Genomic DNA, 14,918 nt, shown 5'->3' with positions numbered 1-14,918 from the left:
TTTGGACAGCGGCAATCCTGGATAAGGAGATATGATTAGATACAAATTTTGCTGTCATGTCCCGAGAAAGGGAAACTAGGTGAGCAACAACACACAAAGAAGCTTCCTAAAAGCAAGCAAACGAGATGTTTATAACCATCCTCGGTCTTTTCATTCTGCACTTTTCCCCCTATTGACTTTCCAGAAACGGCCGAGTTCTGTCAAATGCTGTATACCGGAAGAATCCAAAGGCTTCATCAGACGAACACGTTTCAAAGTGCCACTACCCCTTTTTTCCTTAAGAAATGCATCAAGCATCTGATTTGCTGCTGATAAATTCTCTGTAAGTAGCATTATAATTAAGCACACACAAAACCATTCTGTGTTTCCAAGAATACAGCTGGGCTGGCACTGAATCGGCGACAGCGCACGGGCACTGAGCGGGAGGCTCCCATTGCATCTCAACTACCATGTACCTTCTTTGTGTGGCAACCAAGCCGTCTCCCCCCCTCCGCCCCGGCACCCTCTGAATCACAGGCCATTGCCTATTCACCCCGTGTCTGTCACTGAGCTAGTGTATTGGGCACCTTCACTGAGCCTTGAGACTGGCTGTCCTGCTTCCAAACTCTGGTCAGAAAAAAAATGCCAGGAAACCCAAGGGGTGCACCTCTCCCAGCAGGACTCCCTACCACCCCCAGACTGGTAGGCTCGGCCCTTGGAAATGAAACAATGGTATGCAGCAAAACTGCGGGGGGGGGGGGGGGGGTGGAGAGAGAGAGAGAGAGAGAGAGAGAGAGAGAGGCAGTGAGGGGGAGGGGGTGGCAGGAAAGGGCTGAGAGGTGAGATCAGGCTTCCCAACCTGGCTTCACCAGTGCTGGCTTGTGCGGCTTTGGCGAATTAACTTACCTCCAGCTCCCCAAGCCTCAGCTTTCTCATAGGTAAAATGGGGAACCCCAGCACCGACCTTGAAGACTGGGAGAATTAGCAGTAATTTATATAAAACAAGTGGTATAAAATAAAAGCTCCCTGTATTATTATTATATTATTACTACCAGCTCCTTTGTAAACATGGAAGTCTGTTGGCACAGAAAAATTTAGCCTGTGTTGTTATTGTTCTTAGGGTTGTTCGTGGATACGTACAAGATATACTTGCTTTAATTTTTAATGCATCATAAAGTACATAACCCTTTGTGGGAAATGCAGCGTAGAGGAAACCGAAAAGCAAGTAGCCTGGGGGTGTTGTGTGTATAAAAGCCAACAGTGGCAACCCCATCTCTCCCTGGCTTCTATGCAAACAGTTTCCTTTACAAATGTGTTTTTGGTATGCAAATCACTCTATGCAGATTTCTGTGTGCAAAATACAGCATAGAAAAATGGCCCTCTTGCCAAGGAAGATAGGAGATGTTGGCTGCCGTCAGATGAATTAGCAGCAAATTTTAGATTTCTTTTGCTACTGCTCTTTCTAACAATGTATGGGGGGAGCATATTTTTGGCACATTAAACTGAACTATTTTGGCTTTAGGTTGTGTGTTCTTGTGATAAAAGTGCGCTTATTGAAGCCTGTAACTACTTTTTGAAACCGTAATAATGTTTAGTGGTATTTAATTTAGCATTTCACAACAGAGTGCCACCAACAGCTAGTAAAAGGGCTTGTTCTAAAGTCACAGATGGCTTCTCATCCCAGGTTAGGCTGCTGGTCTCCCCTGCTTCCTACTTCTCTGGGAAGATTTGTGCTTATTAACAGATTTAAGTTTATATTTTGGAAACGTTTTTGTCATAATTAATGTATGTCTTAGCAAGTGAAAGGAATACATTTAATATTAAAATCACCCCCTTTCTAAGGGTGGGAACACGGGAAGCTAGCTCTTAATTCACAAGGCAATATTTAACCATCCAGGCAGAAAATAATACGTCTTTTTCACGGTGTTCCTTACTACTTTCAAAGTTTTTTCCTATTGGTTCCTCTTGTGAGGAGAAATTTTGTCGGAGGTCACTTGTAACAAAGGACCCAGGCCTGGGTGTTCGGTGCTTCTCAATCACGCTCAGGAAAAACAGCACCTGTCATAAGTGGATGGCCCCCACCATGTTCCCCTTCTCTCTTCTTTCCTGTCTCTTTCACCCAAGCTTTTTTTTTTTTTTTTTTTTTTTTGGCTAGCTTTGGATGTTTCAAACTGGCCAAATGAGACACTCATTGATTTTACAAAAACAAAACTTAGATTGGAAGCATTTCTCAAAACAAAGTACCTCATCGGAGAGAGAATGATGAGTTAGCTTACTTCTGTCGGACATCGGGAATGACTGGGAATGAGGGAGGAGAACAATACCTTCGCTCATTCATTTACTCACTTCCACGCGCTTCCGTCCATTCATTCAACATCGCGTTCATTCAACATCGTGCTCAGTGCGCATCAGGCATTACCGCAGGCGCAGGAACACAAACACCAAACTGGTCACAACCGCTGAGGCGTTCGCGGTCTACTAGAGGACGCAGATGCAGAAACAGACCGGCACCGATGTCCCCGCAGAAGCATGTGCGATGTACCGAGGCCGTACAAAGGTGGGATCAGTCACTCCATCACGCCTGCAGCGAGGAAAGATTTTGGAGGAGTTGCCTCTATGAAATGTTTTAAAGAATGAATAGGTATTCTCCAGGTGGGTAGGGGTGTGTTGGGAGGGAGAGCACTTGAGGCAGAAGGAACAGGAAGCACACAGGCACCTGGCCCTGAACCAGGAAAGGGTGGGGAAGCTTTCACTGGGGAAATTTCTCTGGCCTAAGAACAGAGAAGGGGAGAGGTATGGGAAATACTCTCAAGATCTCATGTATTTGTTTCCCCTTTTTTATTTCCATTACCCATGTCAGGTCAGCTTATAGTTTGTCCAAATTATTGCTGTGGCTTGTAACTGATCTTGTTGCCCTTGGTCTCTTCCCCTAATAACATGAGAATATTTCAAAAGCCGCCTTCACACACACACACACACACACACACACACACACACTGACACTGCTGTGGGATAAATTCTGAGCACCTTACCCAGAGTATTTGAGGCTTGCTATCAGCCGACCCCACCCCCTCCACCCCACTGGCATTGATTGCTTCCGGCTCCACTACCTACCCCTCACCCTGTTTCTCAGGTCCAGGTCCCAAGCGTGGCCCACCTGCTTCCTGCTCCCTCCTCTGCCCACATCAGTCCCCCTGACCAGGCTGTCCATCCCTTACTGATTTTCACTTTAGTCCTTTAAGATTTAGCTCGAGCACCCTTTATCTGTGGGGTTGGCTCCGTCCTCCGTCTGCCAGCATTGTGTCAGGGACTAAACAAAGGTTTTAGAGTCCCCAGAGTGGGCTTCAGTCTTGCCTCTGGCTTTACACAAGTTTCTGAGACTCAGTTTCCCCAACTGTAAAAGATGACTGCCTACCTGGCCCAGCTGTTCTCAGATTATCCACACAGCATGTTTATTAAGTATCCTCAGACATTAGAGCTATTATTTGTTATAATAATTTAACCTCTTTGTGAAATTCAGGCAATAGTAACCACCTTTCTAACTTGCTATGAGGCTTATAAACTGATGAATAGGATCCTCCCATAAACTGAAAAGCCCTTTAGATAAAGCTCATTATTATTGGTATCTCTAGTAACACACTCATCATTTTTTTTCATGCATTCATCCACTTATTTAACATTTATTAAGTTCCCAATATTTGGTACATCCTAAGCTCAACATGGGGGATAGCAACATGAATTTGAAATGCTCCCAAAGAGCCTCAGGGAAGATTCAGACAGGGAGACAGTCAAGTCAAAAACCAGGTGGGGAACTCTGTGACCACATTGGGTGCTGCAGAATATGGGAAGGCCCGGAGCTTAGGGATGAATTTCAGAACTGCTGCCCCTGTTCTTGGGTCCAGAAGGATGTGGTGAGGTGGGGAAGGGCATGGCAGGTGGAGGGAACTGAGTCAACCTGCCCTGGGGTGGGGTGGGGGGAGGGGGGCAGTTGTCAGACTGCTTAGGGTGTCGGGAACTGCAGTGAGGGCCAAGGAGCCCGGCCTGGGGCTGTGCTTTAAAGAAGAGAGTGGAGTGAGGTGATCCTGGGGAAATTGCAGCGGGGACGGAGAGGTTGGACAGGCAGCCCTGGCCTGGGGTGAAGGTTCTCAGTGCTTGCATGCTGGGGCAGTACAGAAGGCTCCACGGCCCCCCGCCCACCTGAAACTCCTTGAACACAAAGATCAGAAATGGCTTCAGACCCTCTGATTTCCCCATGGTTCTCGGGGCCTGTGGGGCATGGTGCTGAGCAGTGAGTCCGGAGGGTGGACCACGATGGGAAGTTCTAAAGTGCAGGAAAGACCCCCACCCCAGCCACCACCCTAGCTGTGCCCCGAATCTCCAGCCCTCCTTCCTGGCACTGAGTGGTGGGGGTGGTATGTTTTTTGCCAAGGAGCTGCGACGTCCACAATGTAGTAAGGCAAGTCAACAGGAAAATAGGGTTTGTGTTACAGAATTTCACTCTGAGTAAATTTTGCTGAAATGCACACAGTTACAAACTGAAGGAAAGTCTGCCAAAATGCTTTAAAAGTTGCAGGAGATGATTCCCTGTAACGGTTATCCCTTTTAAAGCCCTTTGAAGTCTGCGGGACAAGGCCAGCCACCATGTAGGTGTTAAAATAAACACTAACTTGTTGATCACAAAATGGGCTAAAGGGTACTGATTATAAATTGGTAGCAGTTGAGGGTTAATGACCTTTTTTTCCCCCCCTCCATATGTGGAAAAATAACCACTTAGAATAGAGACACCCTCTATCCAAATACACAGAATCCAGTCAGGTCTGGTACTATGTTACCACCACCCTCTGAAGTTAAGGTTTTGAAAATAAACACTTGAAAGTCTGCCCAGATTGTTGTAATCTTATTAATCTAACAAAGAGACTCAGCAACTGCCTCAACCAGGGGGAGCTGTGTTTACCATGTAATTTGCAAGTAGCTGATAAACACATCCCTGCCCCACTTGCAGGAAAAGTCTCATGCTCCCTGCAAGGAAGCAGTTGGCAGAAAAGCAGTAATAAAGGATTAGAGACTCCAAAAACCGTGGTTTAGGTCCTGGGTAAATGTTTGCTCATCTCCCCTATCCCCGGCCTCCCAGCCCCTGCCATCTTTCCAAGTTCCCAGGAATGGTGTGTGGTTTCTCCCGGTCTTGGCCCTCCTGGGGGTTCTGTCATGATGCTTCTGGCCCTTCCGGGCAGTCTACCAAGTTCTCCCTATGAGGGATATCTGCCCTGGGATCTTGCTGGTCAACTCTGAGGTCATTCTGGATTCTGTGGTGGATTTTTAGAGCTGTCTTCTCTCCCTAGTCCAAGGGAGTGGTATTTGACAACTCCGTGGAGCGTGGCTCCTCTAGGAGTTCTTGGTTGCAAACCTATAGGACGACCTCTGGCTAACTCAGCAGAAGAGGAATTTATTGCAAGAGCAGGGACAGGAGTCAAGGAGGTTAGGCAGCCGGGGTTATGCCAAGTTACCACAGGGAGAGTCCGGCTGCCCCAGCACAGCGACCCAGCCATTGCTTCCTCATAGCTCCCAGCTCTGCAAATCATCTCCAAGTGTGGTCCCGTACCTCTGGATTAAACCCTCAGGATTAGAACCCCAGGAGGGGGCGTGTGTTTAGCTGCCCCCCAGGCCCACCTTCTTGCCTCCTTTCTTGCAGAGTTAAGCCCTGCCTCCCACCGGGACCCACACAAGAGGGGATTTGGATGTTGGGCTGTCAAAAGATGAAAAATGTCCATTTCACTGCCCTCAATAACGATAGCTAACATTTACTGCACACTGTGCCACGTATTTTAAAGGGATGAACTCATTCAGTCTTCACACTGAAGATAGGGCTTCATTTCACAGATGAGAAACTGAGGCACAAGAAACTGAATAACACGTTCAAGGTCAAACAGCTAAGAAGTGACAGAACTGTGAGTCAAGTCTCGCCGGGGGGTTTAGACAGATGTCAGTTATTGTCTGTAGAGGTCCTGGAAGCTACATGTAAACCTTGCCAAAAATGAGTCTTTCACATATTATTAGCTAGCCTCCCCCGGTTCCTGCCTCTAACCTCCTCTCCTTCTTTCTGCCCCATTTTGCTTTACTTCCAGGCCCACCGACTCCCTCACCCACCCCGTGTCCATTGTCCATCCAGGCTCTTGCCCCCACCCTCTCACCCACGGCTGTCTGTGCAGTGCCCCTCCTGGCTCAGAAGTGTACGTGGCCCAAATCCGAAATACAGGATACAAAATGCCATGATTAATTCTATGTGAGAAATTCCTCCTCTATGTTTTGTTTGTTTTTTTTTTTAATTTTTTTTCAACGTTTTTTATTTATTTTTGGGACAGAGAGAGACAGAGCATGAACGGGGGAGGGGCAGAGAGAGAGAGAGACACAGAATCGGAAACAGGCTCCAGGCTCCGAGCCATCAGCCCAGAGCCTGACGCGGGGCTCGAACTCACGGACCGCGAGATCGTGACCTGGCTGAAGTCGGATGCTTAACCGACTGCGCCACCCAGGCGCCCCTCTCCTCTATGTTTTAAAAACTGTCCTTATGAGGGTCTATTCCAGGATCTGAATCATGAACAGCAAAGAGCACATTAACATTCATAAATCTAGTATTTCTATGTTTTTTAAAAACTGTCTTATCAATCAGTGATTATAGCATGGATAGCAACACAATTTGACATTCAGGGATTTCTATTACTTTTTTTAAATCGATATGTTTGGAATCTGGTACATGGTGGTCCCCTAATCAATATCAGCTGCATCAAGGAAAGAACCAGAGGCCTGTCACTCTGGCAATGACAGCCTTTACTGAAAGATTGACTTTTTTGTGTGTGTGAGCATGTTACAAACAAAGCCTCATCTTCAGTCTTAAAGTATCCTAATTTTTTAGTCCTTTATTTATTTCCCTATTTCTTACCTCCTTGTAGATTACTGATTACCTCCACTTGCACTCTTGGAAAGGGCTTTTTTTTTCTAAGAAATAATTTTGTCCCCCCCCCCCCCCCCCCCACACAGCATGAGAGAATTCCTCGTATTCCACGCCATTACTGAAATCTAAACACGGTGATTTAGAATCTATCAGGCAGGAACGTGTGTGTGAGTTTGTCTTCTTCTGCATAGCCCCCTATCCCACTGTGATTTCTCAGCAAGACATGATAATTATCCATAATTGTAGTGGGCATGATAGATAAAGACTGAACATTAAATCCATCCTTCTAAAAACAAAATATATGCAGTGCACTATGTCTTTTGCAGTCCCAAGTTGTCGTTAAAAGATACCCGACAAACTCCTTAAACTGAACTCTGGGTAAAGTTTCTAAAATAACAATGGGCCAATACTTTAAAAATAAATGTGTTTTGAATAAAAAAGTAACTGAGGATTTAAGACTCCAGGAGCGGGGCGCCTGGCTGGCTCGGTCGGTAGGGTGTGCAACTCTTGAGCTCAGGGTTGTGGGTTCGAGCCCCATGTTGGGTGTAAAGGTTACTTAAAAATAAAATCTTTTTTTTTATTTTTATTTTTTAACATTTATTTATTTTTGAGACCGAGAGAGACAGAGCATGAACGGGGGAGGGGCAGAGAGAGAGGGAGACACAGAGCCGGAAGCAGGCTCCAGGCTCTGAGCCATCAGCCCAGAGCCCGACGCGGGGCTCAAACTCACGGTCCGTGAGATCGTGACCTGAGCTGAAATCGGACGCTTCACCGACTGAGCCACCCAGGCGCCCCAAAAATAAAATCTTTTAAAAAAGAGAGAGAGAGAGACTCCAGGAGTGATACAAAAAGGAAGGGAAAGGCCTCAAGACGCCTTTTCCTAAATCAGAATGATTGAATTTGTTTCCACCAGCTTGATCCTTTCCTGAAGGCGGCAAACCAGAGTGCATCCAGTCACCCTCAAACATCTCATCAATCTCCCGCCACAAAAATGAATCAACGTCACATCCAGACTCTTATCCTACTTCCCCTCAGCCAGAGCACCTGCCAGGCTGCGTTAGAGATGAGCGATGCCAGCACAGATGGAGGTCCACGCATCCGGTGCTGGGGGGCCCGGCGGGAGGAAAGGAGGAGCCCCCGCAGCTAAACGCTGCCTCTCCTCCTAGACGCGTCGGGCTCACACTCCCTCGGGCATAGATCTGTCACACGCCGTTGTCAGCAGCAGAGCTGCTGGGCAGATGTGTGCGTGGTCGGACAGCTGAGATGCCTCCACTGGTGGGGTGGCTGCCAGGCCATGTTTGGCGGGGGTGGGGGGTGCTGGTCTGTCAGCAGCTGCAAAGGCAGACCTTGCTGCTGCTCGCTTGGGCTTGCCTCTCCCAAGGGTCTCAACCCCATGAAAGCAATTTCCCTAAAAATTGCTCTAAGGTTGCTGCTCACACTGTTAAGTTCCCGGAGGGTAGCCACCCGGCCCGTCAAGGTGAATTGTGGCTCGCAGCGCATCCCCTGAAACCTCAGTGGCCCAGGAGCAGCGATCCGTTTTCTGCCTGGACAGGCCGATGAGACTCTCCTGAGGTCCCTGGGCCTCCTCGTGGGACGGACGGAGCTGGAGGCAGATTCTAACACAGCCACCAGGGCAAGGTCCCTAACCGATCTGAGCCGCACAGTAGGGATAATAATACCCACCTGCAAGGGTTGTCGTGAGGCTCACAAGTGCACACGCACAGCACGGGGCATGGAACCTGACACGCTCAAGGTGTCCTGTTTACTGGACTTGTTTATGGTCAAGATCTTTACGACGGCCACCCATGTGCCATTTAAGAGATTGCACTGAGTCAGAAACATCCCGCCTGGCGATGAGCCAGGAGGGACTCCCAAGGGCAGGAGACATCTCCTTTCACTGAGCTTTCTAGCGGTATTTAGACCCCCGACCTAGGCCCTGGGATGAGGGCCTAAATTCCTCCTGGGTTTCCTTAGCTTGGTCTGGTCTGTGAGAGGGCTTGCAAACTACCCTATAAGTGCTTCTCTCTAAATAAACAAACAAACAAACAGAGAGAGAGAAGAGAGAGAGAGAGAAAACCCAGGCAAGCTCCACGCTGTCAGTGCAGAACCCAACACGGGGCTCAATTTCACAAACCATGAGATCACGACCTGAGCCAAAACCAAGAGTCAGATGTTTAGCCGACTGAGCCACCCAGGCGTGCCTATAAGTGCTTCTCTTCAAAGCACTTTCCTCTCCTTTTGCGGGCGTTCTTTCTTAGTTGGCATTAATGACTTCAAAGAGCCAGAAGGGACCACAGGGACCATCTGGATCCCAGATGGGGTAACTGAGGACTGTGGCAGAGCTGTGGGTGATATCCCGGGACTCCCCGTCCAGTGCTCCTTCTATTCCCCATGCTGCCCTGGGCATGCGTGTCCTGAAGTGTGGTTGCCAGGGAAACACTGTTCAGATGTGCTGCTTCTGGTGCCCTGGCAATGCAGCCTGCCTTGTGCAGGAAGGAAGGTGGGCAGCAAATGCTGCGCTTAAAGCAGCTGTTTTGGGGTCTGGCCACTATTGACTGGGGGAGCCTCCTAGAAGGCCGAACACGGGTCGTCCTGGCACCGCTGTCTGAAGAGTCATGTGACCTTTTCCCGTGGCTTTCTTCAGATCCTGTGAAGTTTATGCCCTGTGAGTGCACTCCTCTCCTTGCCAGGCCCAGACACTACCACATACCTGTGCCCCAGTCCTTCCCCCACCTTCTGGCAAACCCGCCCCAAGGACAATCCTGCAGTTGCCCTTCTCTGTGCCTACCCAGGCTACTGAGCGCTGCTGGGTTCTCAGCACTGCTGGGCTGTTCCCAACTGTCCTTCTCCCTGTCCCAGCCAACCTGCAACTCAGCCCCTTGCCCCTCTCCTGAGCCCCCTCCCCCATCCTCTGGCTCCAGGTCTCTCTCAGTGGAATCTCAGCCTCCATGTTCTCTAAGCTGCTGGCACCACCAACCCCCACACCCCTTCTCCTTGTACCCAGGAGTCGTCCTTGATTTCCCTCTCCCTTCCCTCAGGCTCTTCCCAACAGGTACCTCCTCTCACTTCCCATGGCAACTGTCACCTCTGGCCTGGGTTCCTACCCTAGCCTCCATGGGCAGCCTGGCCCCCTCACTCAGAATGGAACCCGAATGGGTTAGCTGTCCAAGTCAGATTCCCTCCCCATCCATGACCCCCAGGGCTCCCCTGGTCCCCTGGGTAGGGTCTACCCCTGACTTTGGTAACACTTTCACGGCCCTCTGTGATTTGATGTCCGCCAACCACTCTAGCCAGGGTCCTTCCGCTCTACCCTTCCTACTTCCTGGGGCCTCCTCATGCAAACCCCCTGCCTGGCGGCCCCACCTCCCCTCCCAGCCCCCCCCTCAGCTGACTGATTCCTTGCCATCCTTCCAGACCCAGATCCTTTGCATCACCGCCTCCTGGGGCAATCCCCAGCCTCTGGGGTTAACGTCACAGCCCCCGATCACCCCTCTGTCCAGCCTGGATCACAGGCCGCTGCCGTCTGTTTGTACATCTACCTCCCATGAAGCTGGAGTGTCCTTCCCAGGCAGGGGCCACGCTCCATTGGCCTGTGGGCCCCCCAGCCTGGCACAAGGTGGGCGGTCAGTGACTGACCTGTGATGGAGCTCAGGCAGGAATGTGAATATGCAAAGCCCACGCCTCTGATCTGGCCAGACTGAATAACATATCCTGTTCAAATTAGGGCCTGGTAGAGCGTCTGCACACAGTAGACATTTAAAAGTGGAAGTTAGTACCCCAGTGGGCTTTTTAATACACACGTATTAAATATAATAGGCCCGAATCCACTAGGTTACACAATTATGTTAGCCAACTATGTCGCCAAACCAATGTCCTCAATGGTTTACAAAAGGGGGGAAGATTTGGCTAAAATGGTAACTAGATTCACTCCCAGCTCACAGATTAGCTGATGCTGAGATTCTCTGATTCTACAATTTCATGAACTACCATACGAAGCCTGAGGCTCTACTATGGTTTTTAAGGGAAAATGCCTCCCAAACTCAATTCTACTGAAGGGCAAAAGATTAGCGTTGGAAGGCCAAGTCAGTCGGCAAGCCCTTACCTGCAAATATTTCCATCCACGTGAGAAGGTGACTTTGCTTCTGAAAGGTTCAGAGGCAGTAACGCTCCAAACAGCCACTTTGTGAATCTCAACAATGTTCAACATTCCAGCAATCGCCGTGAATGGCTGGCGGGAGCTTGTGTCTGCAAAATGCAGCCTTCTGGATGAAATTTGCAGAGAAATAGAGGCTTTAGACATTACAGTGTTTTCAAATATCATTATTACTGTTCTATAAATACCCCTCGCCCACTGCATATCAGGTGCCACATGGGAAATGTTGGGTTCGGCTGGAGATTTTCTTAAAAGACACGTAACAGCGCCATATGCCAGTCATCTTGGATAATACTTATGTACATGCTGCAGAAGCAAAGATCAGCTGTGTCAATATGTATAGAAAAATACCACAAAAGAGAGTCTGTAGGGTGTGTATTATCTGCACTTATGATCAAAAGCATTTGCCTAATTTGTTTGCTGCTTTAAAAGCTATTTCACCCATCAACTACAGAGGGGTCGGAGGAGTGAAGAATTAGTACAACAGTAATCAGGGGGAAATTATCGGAGATCCCTGGGGTCTCCGACTACCAGTAGTTCAGAGCCTGTACAGCTAAAACGAGCAGTTCCAGAGCTGTGAAGAGCCATTAACCCTTCCGTCTGCTTCTAACTACTGGGATTCTAACTTGGTCCATTCCTCTTCAATTGTCCTTGCCAGCATACCAAAGGGGGAATTGCTCGGAGGAAAACAAAGTTTTTGCATAGAAGACATGCAGGAGGAACAACTATTCCCACTAATACGATTCCAAGTGCAAATTTGCACATGAGCACTGTACAAATAACCAGTCAGCTATTTTAGTAGGTGGGTGCTATGGACTGAATTGTGCCCTCCCCCTTCATATGTTGGAGATCTAACCCCCAATGTGATGGGATTCAGAGATGGGGCCTCTGGGATGTAATTAGGTTTAGATGAGGCCGTGAGGGTGGGGCCCCACGATGGGATTAGTGCCCTTGTAAGAAGGTATAGTGGAGAGCTTGCTTCCTCTCTGTGCCACGTGAGACAGAGTTGAAGGTGTCTACAAGCCTGGAAGAGTGTTCTCGCCAGAACTGTACCCATCTTGGACTTCCAGCCTCCTCAGAGCTGTGAGAAAATAAAGATCTGTTGTTTACGCCACCCAGTCTACGGTATTTTGTTATGGTGGCCCAAACGGACTACTGCACTGGGGTTCTCACACTCCGAGCTTTCATCTTAAACAGCAATGAGATCAAAATTCGGGATTACATTAAGCAAAGAGATACATGCAAGCGGCCACGTAGGCATCGGGTGTGTTGCCTTTGACAGGCCGTTGAGGGTGGGTGTTGCCGGCTCCTATTCTCTTGTTAGAGCCGGTTATTGACCGAAAGGACCTGTGACTGTCTGTTAGGGAATCAGTCTCAAGCTAAAAATATGACATCGTTTAATCATTTGGAGAACAGAACAGGACTACTCAACACCCTAATGCCAGGAAATGGTTCGAAATCGAGATGCACTATTGCAGACCCCAGGCGGGCGGAGGGCGGGGAGAGGGAACAAGTTCGTTTATTGTGAATTGCATTTCTCTTTACTTCACAGTTTCATTTTTAATTGCAAAGTGTCTGGTTGAGCAGTTATTACAGGAATTCATTTTTGTAATAAAAGCCCTTTGTTAAAGTGCAGTTTTAGTAACAGTGACATGAACTGGATTTTGCTGTAATAAATAAGATGCTGAAGTGCTTTTAAAATTGGGAAAAAAACGTCTGCAGCCCATCCCAAATCTTAATATGACTGTTAGGCAGAAAAAAGAGTGACCTAATTGTATTATCTGAGAATTCATGGGTGCTTTGTTGAGCATGCTGCGGGCTTGCCTGGCTGCAGGAGCCTGGTGTTCTGGATTTGATTCGCCCTAAAATAGCTGTGTGACCTGGGGCAAGTCCCTTCCCCTCTCTGGGCCTTGGCTTCCTCATCTGTCCAAAAGAAAACAAAAATAACAACGGGAGCCTGGATCTTTCTGCTCTGACATTCTTCTCAGGAATTGGAGTCCACTCAACAGCAGGCAGCTCTGAAAGATGAATTCCCAGACCTGGCAGAAAATGAAAGGTTAGGGACAGAACTGAAACATAAAAACTGGTTACTCAGGCATGGAAACCCCCGTTGTCACCATCGTTATCTAGTCCTCTGTGATGCACAGCTCCAGGCTTCACTTCATGTTGGATGCTGGTGGTGGGGGAGGGGAAGTGTCCAAAGGCACGTGTGGGCAGCTCCAGGTCGTGGGAGAAAGGACCCAGGCCAAGTTCTACAGGGAAGCTGGCTCAAGAGTGGCTTGGGGAAGCAGGCGGTTGAGAGGTGCGCCCGGGGCTGGTTACTTGGGCACTAGGGGAGGACTCTGTGCTCCTGGGAGGGCTGGGCAGGTGTCAGGCAGAGCCCACAGCACAAAGCGCTGACTCCTCCACCCCAACCTGAGCCAGCTTACGGCAGTCATGGAGGCCAGCCTCAAGAAGCCACTGGAAAAGCTTCTGCAGCCCGGCCCATCCGGCGGGGCCGGTGAATGCCGGGGTTGAGGCATGTTAGTTTGCTCCGGCTGCCATTGCCAAGTACCACAGGCTGGGTGCTCAAACCACAGAAATGTATTTTCTCACAACTCTGAGGAAGTCCAAGATCAAAGTGGCGATGGGGTTCCTTTCTTCCGAGGCTCCTCTCCTGGGCTTGTAGATGGTCATTTTCTCCTCCTGTCTTCACATGGTCTTCCCTCTCTCTGTGTCCAAATATCCTCTCATGAGGAGGATTAGGGCTCACACTAATCACTTCATTTTAATTCAATCACTTCATTAAAGACCTTATCTCCAATACAGGCGCAGTCTGAGGTATACTGGTGGGTTCGGGCTTCGACGAATGAACTCTGAGCGGACCCAATTCAGCCCCTAACAGGAATCTTTACTTTTATAGGTACCCTGTATTCGTTTCCTAGGGCCGCCCTAACAAATTACCACAGACTGAGTGGCTTAAAAGACCCACGATTTGTTTCCTCACCGTTCTAGAGGGTAGAAGTTTGAAATTGAGGTGTTGGCAAGGCCCTATTGTCTCCAAAGGCTCTAGGAGAGGCTCGCTCTTTACTTTTCCCCGCTCTAGTGTTCTGTGGCCTTCGTCAGCGGCAGGTCTCGTGTAGAAGCATCACTCCCCTCTCTGCCTGCACTTGACATAGCACTCTCCTCTCTAGGTGTGTCTGTAGCTAAACTTCCCCTTTCCTTATAAGCTGCGTCCTGATCCAGTATGACCACCCTTAACTTGATTATACCTGCAAGACTCTATTTCCAAATTAGGTCACATTCACAGGTAGTGGGAGTTAGACCTTGAACCTATCTTTTTGGGGGACAAAATTCAACCCACAGCAGACCTCTTCTCCTTATGCCCCTGCCCTTCTGATCTCAGAGCGACTTGGGTGTCATTATTTTGCAGAAAGCTTCAGAAAAGGGTGCTGACTGGCTTCCCTTATTGAATACTTTTTGAAATGACTAATGTCTTTCTCTTTCCCTGGTCCCTTTCCTCTCCCTGCCTTTGTCTCTTTTCTTTTTTTCTTCCCCTTCCCCCCACTCTTGTTCTGCCCTGTTTTTGTCTCTGTTCTGCCTTTCTCTCCCAGGTCCCCCACTCTCCTCGTGGCACCTTGCTTAGGTATCTGCCCAGAGGACACCACCTTTTTCTCAGACATGATGACCAGGAAGAATGTTTCTCAGTTGTTATAAAAAGCCTGAGTCTCTGCTTTGTTCCGGTGACCACATGAAGGCTTTCTTCCCAGCTTGTCAGGGATCGAGGCTGCTTTTTTCAAGTATTTTATAATAATTATTTGGCTTTTCACCCTTCTACATTCTCTCTGGAATTAATAA

At 48.7% G+C, this 14,918-nt stretch overlaps 1 long non-coding RNA gene across 1 annotated transcript in view; it reads left to right on the top strand.

Annotated features, from left to right (window-relative positions):
* LOC122227500 overlaps positions 1-14,918 on the top strand; it is a 24,384-nt gene extending 9,466 nt beyond the window's left edge. The window contains exons 2-3 of the long non-coding RNA XR_006206087.1: positions 185-322; positions 14,675-14,918. This is a non-coding gene — a long non-coding RNA (uncharacterized LOC122227500). The remainder of the gene's footprint in view (positions 1-184; positions 323-14,674) is intronic.

The sequence above is a fragment of the Panthera leo genome, chromosome C1 (genome assembly GCF_018350215.1).
Source record: "Panthera leo isolate Ple1 chromosome C1, P.leo_Ple1_pat1.1, whole genome shotgun sequence".
NCBI lineage: Eukaryota > Metazoa > Chordata > Mammalia > Carnivora > Felidae > Panthera > Panthera leo.
Note: the sequence above shows the minus strand (reverse complement) of the source record. Positions and strands in the feature narration are given on the sequence as shown.